Raw genomic sequence first — 9769 nt, 5'->3', positions numbered from 1 at the left:
TCGTGACGTCACTAAACAACGGATTACATTAATTTACACTCATGCATGCAAATGAGCAGTATTTAGCCTATAAAGTATTTTGGAAACTCATGCATACGGCCCTTAATTTCTAAGTATCTAATATTTTCAGTCAACATGCTTTATAAATAAAATATCATCCCACATGTATTTATATATATATATATACTTTTTAATGTGTGTAAGTATCATATTTCAAATAAAATACTAAAGAAAGTATAAAGAGGTACTTATAACAAATAGCTCAATGTAAAATATCCAAATTATTCCTTCTACAAATTTTTAATTTTACGCGTTCGCTTTTTCTTTAAAGAAAGCGTATTCATTGTTATATGTCCAATTAAGGATTCACATAAATGTCATACTGTAATGAAAATATTGCAAATTCTTCTGTAATCTTTAAAAAATATTTTAATTAAATTTTGAAATTGGCTGGATTTCTTTTCATCTTTTTCAAAACCTACTTAGGTACTCGTATTATTTAATTTTAAGAACGATCTGCACATTAAAATGAAGTTGCCAACCATTACAACTTAGTAGCATAATATATTTGCATTTATGAACACTATTAACATTATCATTAATCCTCAGACGAATGATATTTTTTAACTGTAGACTGCAGTGACATCCCTAGACAAAGTGCTTTCCTTAGCCAGACTTAGAATACCGTCCCTTTCCAGTTTTAGTATCAAATGGTATGCAATTTTTTTTAAGTAGCTACCTAACAATCTATTTTTATTTATTTTTGGCTATTTTAAACAGATAAGTGAAACATTTTTTCAATAACATATACATCATCTACTGAGGATTAGAGCACACCACGAAACTCGCTTTCAAACAACGGTATTTTTAAGTACATTGAAATATCAAGTGCTGACATGTTTGAAGGCGCCCTTGTGAAAATGTTGCGATAAACCTCCATTGGATTTTACAATTCATACATTGAGTAGGTTACCAGGTTTTTTATGCTTATAGTATTGTTCTAATTAAAATGTTAGCAATTATTAATGTAAGCGACCGCATCGCCTACTGGGAAGGCTATTCTGCTTTACAATGGTTTACAAAAATATACATACATTTTTTTAACGACATGCATAAATAGTTACATTATTAATGATACAGAATTACATTTTTGTTACACTATACACTAGACATTTACGTTACATTTTTGGAGAAATTCATGTACAATTTTCATAACTGAAATATTTGGTTTTGCCAGGAACGAATTAATCGTAAAAGGAGGGTATAACCTGCATAATTCTAGGTATTAATAAATACTTTTTTTTGTACTTGATAGAAATACTGAATAAATATAGAATACTGAAATGTCATTTTGACATTTCATATTGATTTCCATAGTAACGCACGTATATATTAATAATTTAGTTGCTTGGACCTCGTTAGCAACCAATAATAGTGTTTTCTTTTTGCGATTTTTTCCCGAAATAACTTTCCATGCAAAACAGAATTAACTGAAAATGAATTCAATTCTGCTCAAAGATGGCTAAAAATATTAAAGAAATGCATTGTCATCGTGTTCTGATAATTATTCTAAAAGTTTCAAATGTCTAGCTAGTCGGGAAGTTAGTTAAAAATCGATTGCAAGATTTGTACTGGACAAACAAGAATACGAGCTAATAAAAACGTGGTAAAATTTCTATCACCCACATATTTTTATAGAACGTATAATACGTAAGGTGCTTTTTCTATTTATAATTTATAGCTCATGTAACATTTTCCAATATACGGCCAACATTAATTAAAGACCTTATCAAGACATATTGTGATATGGATTATTTTTTTCAAGATTTAATAAATTTTTACCTGCTAAATCATAGTAGAAACTGTTACTAAAATAATAAGTGTGTAAGTACTTTTCTTTTACAATAATTTCAATTCATATTTAAAATATTTAATAAATCTTTCAGGTATGAAGTCATTTTTATAATATGTTCACACAACTCTAGAATGAGATTTAAAATACAAAAATTTTTCCTGGGATTGCAATCTTACGTATATTTCTTTTTCAGTCTATTCGGTGTAAAATAATGGTGCAAATGGATAACAACCAATCGGCGTTATTACGAAAGCTTTTGACCTAATGAATTGTAGATTCGCTAAATTAAAAAAAAATCTAAGGTCAAAATTTTCGTCGGTAATAGGTAGAAATAAAATCCAACAGCGTCTCTTCGTATACCTTATTTATTGAATGAAATCTAATTTTGGGTTTCATTAATAACGCGAATTTATAACCCACCGAACACCTTACCCGGCGTAAACTCAACAGGAAGGTTTACGAGGGATCGAAGGAGCTGTTGCATCACTGAATATACGATAGGGTGGATGTATTTATACAGGACTTGACAAAGGATCTTATACAAGACGTGATTACTTAAGGTACTTCGAATCGAGCGCTGCTTTGACAAATCGATTGACGTGTTCGATAATTTATTATATTCAAGTCGAAAACGTTCTACAATTTATTTGCTGATTTCTCTACGTTTTTTCTAATACCCATTTTGTAACGTCTGCTGATCAAAAATACACCAAGACGTTCCTATAAAACGTCGATGAAAATCTTTTTTTTTATATCAATCCCGATATCTCTTAGTAACTAAGATAATTTAATACTTTGATTTAATATACAAAAGCCGATTGCCAATTAGTAACGCAATTTAGAAAGCGCTTTAAAGAGTGTTGTAAGAACCATTAATTTAAATTCGTCACAATTAGATAAGATACCGGTAGCATAGTCGAGAGACGCAGGTTAGAATTCTGCTGGATGTCATATCATTTTCATAAATATTTTTTTATTAGTTATAATATTTATATATTATATTTTCCAGAATTATTTTCAAATTATGTATCCTAAACACATAAAATGACATGCAAAAAAACTAAATAAGACATAGTTAAATTAACTGCAAATGATTTCTCAATTCCAAATCATTTAAGTATAGCAAAGTTATCTCCAGCATTTAAAAAAATATTTCAATACAATTTAAACAAAACTCAATCATTAAACCTTATAAATTATTAAACAATATACATATAGCCTAAATAAACTGTGTAACTTGATTTAGTCATGAATGTATGGCATTGCTTTAAATATTACTCCATACATAATATATTGACCGTTCGAACACGAAACATAGCCGACTTGTACCGGAACCATAACAGTTACATTGGTATGAATGGCCTGACTATTATTATAGGTAGTAGGCCTTGATAAAAGTGCATACTGTTATTTTTATGTATCAGTAAAATACTGAAAATGAAACAAAATTTAAGTACTATAAATATAACTGTCCTAGCACTTTTTTGTCGGTTGATAAACACTCGTCGCTACTGGCCATTAATGATCCTATTTTTAATGTAATTCTATTCCAGCGGCTATATTCTAAATGTATTTATTCTACTATATATAATATATTCTACATGCGTGAAAATGGGTTCAGGTGAATGTTGTTTTATAAATTCCTAAAATAGGGTCTGTTTATCTCACTTTGTCTGTAACCATAATATAACGTACACACTACATACTCACTGTGTCTGACAACTTACACATTATTTTCCACACGTTTTCTCCTGCGTAGATATGCTATTAATATAACATTTGTCTATTCGAAAAGCGACATTTTTTTTTATTTTTCAAAACATTTCTCACTTGCTTTCGGTTCATTTATAATTCTACGCAAGCAAATATTATTGTTCGTGTTCCCACCAATGTCACTCGCAACTATGTGGTCTGCAAAATACTCTATCGTATTTTATTATCTTGTCTATCGTGCAGTTGATCATTTGTGTATTTTTTATTAAAAAAAATCGGTGTGTGTACTTACGTACGTGCGTTAGAAGTTATCCTTCTTTGGCGTAACAAAACAAAAAAAAACTAATCTTTGCCATACAGCGGTTACAATCGATTCAGAAGTGCTCATAATGAATTAATAAAAAAATAAATTTTATTGACGTGTTATTATGCTTATACTCATTTCGGTCTCAAGGGTATTTTATCGATATAGGTACAGTCAGCAATAATATTATGTGTGCGAATAAATAATATTATTGCAGAATGTACCTACTTTGGAAGAAAAACTTCTTAAAACCTGTGTTTGAAAAATTTAGCAAACCGCTATTTCGACCGTCTTTGCTTAATAAGATGACTGTACAACTATTTTCGTTAACAATAATAATTTATTAGAAATCAAAAGTAAAACATAGCCTATTTAATGGTTTAACTGAAACGTGTAATTGGCTTTTGTGATGAGATGAAACATAATAATTATTATTGTCTTCAATAATAAATATATCGCTAATAAATAAATTGACATGGGATATGCGACAAATATTATCCTAAACTGTAAAAATATGTATTTTTGTGTATGAAGTGTCTAAATATTGTAAATTGACAACATACCATTGTTTGAATTATTTACCAACTCAACATTCACAAAATTTATTTATTTATCGATAAGTATATAATTTTACTCATAAATAATACTTACATAAATAAAGCCTCAAATCTTAATGAATAATCGCAATAAAATCATATTAAAAGTTGCAACATTATTTGGAACACCCGAACGTCGCCGTGCAAAATAAATTATTTTGCATCGCCGGGCAAAACCTCCGTCCCACGTCCCACGCCAAATTAATGCGTTACATTTGTGCGCGTCACACGCCAAAAATACACCCCGATCTGTTTTCCCAAACGGGCCTAAAGAAGTATAACTTCAAAAAAAATTATAAACATATATACTTACCTACTTATTCAACTTACAATTATTATTATTATTGTTCTTATTACGTACTATTTTTATCTCCATTATTACCTGTTTGTTTGAGTATTTGTACCTACTATTAATTTTTAACTATAATATGGAGCATTGGCCAATAATTTTCCTGATAACATGTATGACTTCGTATCTTTCCATCTTATGTTGATTACGTCCTAAATATGTAACTTAAAATTATATTCTTTTAACTCTACAACAGGCCATGGGGCCAAATTTCAGTAGTGCAGTTAGCCTTGAGAAAATCACATAAAAATATTGTGATTTCACTACGATTCGACCCCGAAGCCCTCGGATGAAATTTCAGTGCCTTATTACACAATTTTAATTAAATAAATTTGTAATTAAAACACACAAAAACGTTTTCACACCATTTTTTTCTGATAATCACATGAAATTATTTGTTAAGGACAATTTTCTATTAATGCAAACCTGAACATATCGTATTTCAGATAATTAATTACCAAAAAATGTATAGTTTACAAGTTATTTAAAAATCAGGCAATCGCATATTTAATTTTTATATAAGCATGTATTTTTCTGAAGTTAAAAAAAAGATCATTTTTTTACATATCTACGTCATAAAATAACAATTCTATTGAAATAAAAAACAATAAATAGTTATTAAAATACTGTATTAATTTTTGATGTGGACTGTAATTTTGATATGATTGTTATGGTGGATATTGATGTTATGGGGGGGCGGTTACACGGGAGTTAGTCCAGATACTAACCTTATTGATGTTCAGCTTTCGGACTGAACTTGGTCCCTGGTGCATGCCCTCACGTCCTAGTAGGCACTTGCATGGTACATTTGGGTTTATAATATGATAAATGAGAAGACACTCTGTGCCGGTAATACAACTTGACAGGTGGTTTGATTTACTGACTTTGCATGAAGATTTGAATTTTTTGAATGGCGCTTACACTGTACATGCTCGTGGTCTGCACTTAACTTTTTGAGTCAGTCTGTATGCGTTTTTAATTTAATTTAAATTTAACAATGCCCAAACTGGAACAAGCCTAGACGCGCCCGTTACCTTGATGTAATTGAAGTTTATTTATTAATAACGGTCGACTATGACTCTTAACTGAGTTGCGCCTGGACTTGGGACAATAGTGAGGATTTGAGGTAACAGGGAAATATTGGGATGAGGATGACCATAATTGGCCAAACCAATGTTTATATTTAACCAAATATGTAGGAACTTATATAAATTTACCAAATCCACATAATGTTTACATTTATTTTGTATAACTGTAAACATCTTTCAATAACATAAGCAGTAGGTTCTTAACTATTAAACAGTAAAAATGTTGAGACGATCCAATTAGTATCTGATTGTACCTAATGTTTTATGAAGAATGGCGATTGCTTTAAGGTGGTCGGCGTGAATTCGCGAGACATTGAAACTATTATAACTAAATCCTTTGGTGTTTTGTATAATTGTTTATAATACAGTATAATTCCCCAAAATCGCTGTAGAGCTAGTTCAAAGGCACCACGAAATAAATGAAATATATAAAATACTTATTTATAATAAACCATTTCTTTTATTCAACGAATAATTCAAAAGATTTGAGAATGTAACATACCATATATTGAACATACATAACTTGTAACACTAAAACCGATAGTCAATAATAACACAATTTGATAAGCATTTCATGTATGAACTACCAGCTAAAATTATCGCAATTAGATAGGGATCTCGTAGCTTAATTGATTAAAGCATATTGACGCGATACCAGTGGATATGCGGTTTCTAATCCCGTCAAGCATCTTATTTTTTTCAAATGGTTTTTCAAGTTATGTATGTTCAATATACGTATTTATATTGTTGGCTTTTACAACTGTTTAATATAAAATAAATTAATAATATGAAAGATGTTTCCTTGTACAAATTCAATATTTTATTACACAATACGATCCTATTACGATAGTACTCGACAATTCTTAACCAATATATTGCTTTCATTGTTGTGCTTATGTCATGCTAAGATCTCAATCTTATTACAGAAATCTCAAAGGAATTAAGATTTGTCTGATTTTGCGTCTTATTAGTAATTCCAACATTTTGGATAAAGCAGTATTCTTTTTTCGTTAACTCGTGTTGTGGCATTCGTTTATATTATTAAAATTTAAGAGAATTATCTCAGATTTATTTATTATTCCGATGAAAACACAAAATAGAGGTAAAATTGGATGATTGCCATTAATATGAAATGATATGTTATTTTATATAATATTATATAGTTTTACGATTGTTTTCTTTATTTTATATATAAAACGAAAAAATAATAATAAATTATAATTTCTGCTCCAGAGAAAACATAAATTCATATGTTTAGTTTTTCACGAACAATGATTGTTTCTTGTTTTTCACGAACAATGATTGTTAACCATTTAATTATTTCCTATTTTTCTAGAATGTATATAAGAAAATAAAAGGGAAGAATTTTTTGTTTCTACGAATAATTCATAAGATTTTAAATTGTGACATTCTTTATTGAACGTACATAATATATCAAAAACATCTTAATAACTTGATTTTTTTTAAATATATAGTGCCGAGTGAACCGGCATGACTATTTATTAGTTAATTTAGCTGTAATTAGGGTTGCAAGTGACTAAATTGGTAACTCATATTGGCCGGAATTTGATGTATGAAGGTTTGAGTTTCGTTCGGTATCATAGTCTTTTCATTATTTTTCTAATATGTTTCTGGGTGTTTCCAAAGTATATATATTCAAAAAGAAGAACATTAAAATTACCCATGCATTGTATCAATTACGGAAGGCATGTGCATATAGCTATCAATTTAATACATTTTTAATATTTCTACATAAGGTTCCGCACGATTCCTTGAATTAGCTATTTTTGCGATCACTAAATAATGATGGCATTGGCCAATATTATATAATAGATTGGTTGATAATGCCAATTCCAGATCATTTTCTGTAAAACTGTTATTTGTTTAAAATCATTTTATCTGAAATATACAAATTTTATGATCATGTTCTTTGGTATTCTGCCCTAATGGAAAATATGTATAAAAATTACTGACAAAGATGCTAATGTGAATATTGTATTTGATAAGAACAAATATTGTTTTCTCGGAAATCGCAACGCGTGGCTATGGGATATTATTTTGATTAACCCGCGCAAACGTTTACGATGAAGACTGTCTTTTTTATTAATTATTGTGGCAGCAATTAGGGATTGCAATACCTTTAGTAGTAGTAGAAGTAGTTTAGTGTAAAAAGTGTAATAAAACATTAAGTGGAATTACCAGTGGGGTGTATTCAAGAACACTTAAGTGCCAATAGTTCAAGGTATTTATTTTGTAAACATCAGTATCTCTACCATATCTTGCTTTTACCTATCTTTACCTATTTTATATTATTACATACATAATATATGTACTTATTTAGATATTTTTGCTATACAATATTAATATTTTAAAGAGATTTTTATATAATATATATTTTTTGGTTTCTGTTTTTTTATATTTTTCAAGAATACCAGTATTAATACCGGTATTCAATTGGAAATACCGAAATACCGGTATTAGTATTTTCATTCGGTATTGCAATCCCTAGCGGTAATGAAGCGGTAAAAGTTTATAAGTCCATTGCATACTGTTTTTGTGGGCGTATATTAGTCTGAACTAGGCTTAATGTTTCAAGATAGAAAAACTTTTTTTTTATTATTACTTTACTCCTATAATATTCTAATATTCCTGTGTTATAAATATTATGAATTTAAATGCACAAGTTCCGTAAGAAATTTCACTTTTAGTGTATAGAAATTAAGTCACCCGGAAAATTATGTTCCACGAAGAATTTTCGGCTTACATACTTGCGACGAGGTAAACCTTTTTTGGGCTCAAAAGATTAAATGTCAAAATCCTTTGTTGAATTAATGTGGTTATAACCCTTGAATATTTCAAATGTTAATAAAAAAAACTATCTAGAAGCACGGGTACCGTAAAGTGAGAGATTAGTTTTGATAACTAATCATTATCTTTTTATGGACTTAATTTAATTTAATGAGTGTTACAAATGACCATGTCCAGTGTAGGGTTTTCAATCCCGGAATCTCGGATCCCGATCGATGTTTTTATCGCGAAATACCGGATTTTAAAATGCTCGCATTCCGGGCTGTAGGGTTCGATACGGATTAAGAATTACAAAATTGAAAAATCCGACTTGAAAACTTGATAGTCATGATCATTCTTGTAAACAAAATAAGTGAAATATAGGAAATGATCATTTTCTAAATAAATCGATATACAATGTAAGATATTTACTTATGATTTAACTCTTACACATTAATTTATGTAAAAATTATCTTTAAAATTTTATAGCAAAAATATACAAAAAAAACAGTGATAAAATCATGATATGTTGATTTTAGGGTGAAGAAAGTGTTTCGTCTTAACACCCAAAAATACCATAAATTCTTCATTTTCTATCTTTATGTGGGTTGACCCTTTAAAATTCTATATATTTTTAGCAATTCCATATTCATAATACAACATAACTATATTGGATTAGTAAAAACGCTATAGTAAGTATACTATAATACTATTACCAAAATCTCGGGGTAAAACAATATTTATAGGCTCTCTACTACAGCCCCATCTTGTTTCAGTCAGCTGTTGTTTTTATCTCTGTGTTAACCTTGATATCCGCGACTTGTGCTTGGTATGTTAAGTTCCGATCTAATGTAACACATAGATACGGCAGATATGAACTATGTAGCTGAATACTTTCTCAAAATTTAACGTTCATTTGTACATTTGCTTCACGCTTATTATTGATTCAGTTTAATCGAATAAATTCAAGATTGATGTATATAAAATATTATCATCTTCAACTTTTACAAAAATATTTAAACTACCACCCCTTTAGACCATATTATCCAATCAGATACCTAATTCTTTCATGCCCAG

The sequence above is a fragment of the Rhyacophila brunnea genome, unplaced genomic scaffold (genome assembly GCF_057557595.1).
Source record: "Rhyacophila brunnea isolate RB1 unplaced genomic scaffold, BYU_Rbru_1.0 scaffold_1, whole genome shotgun sequence".
NCBI lineage: Eukaryota > Metazoa > Arthropoda > Insecta > Trichoptera > Rhyacophilidae > Rhyacophila > Rhyacophila brunnea.
The sequence above is the reverse complement of the archived record's forward strand: the minus strand, read 5'-3'. Positions refer to the sequence as shown.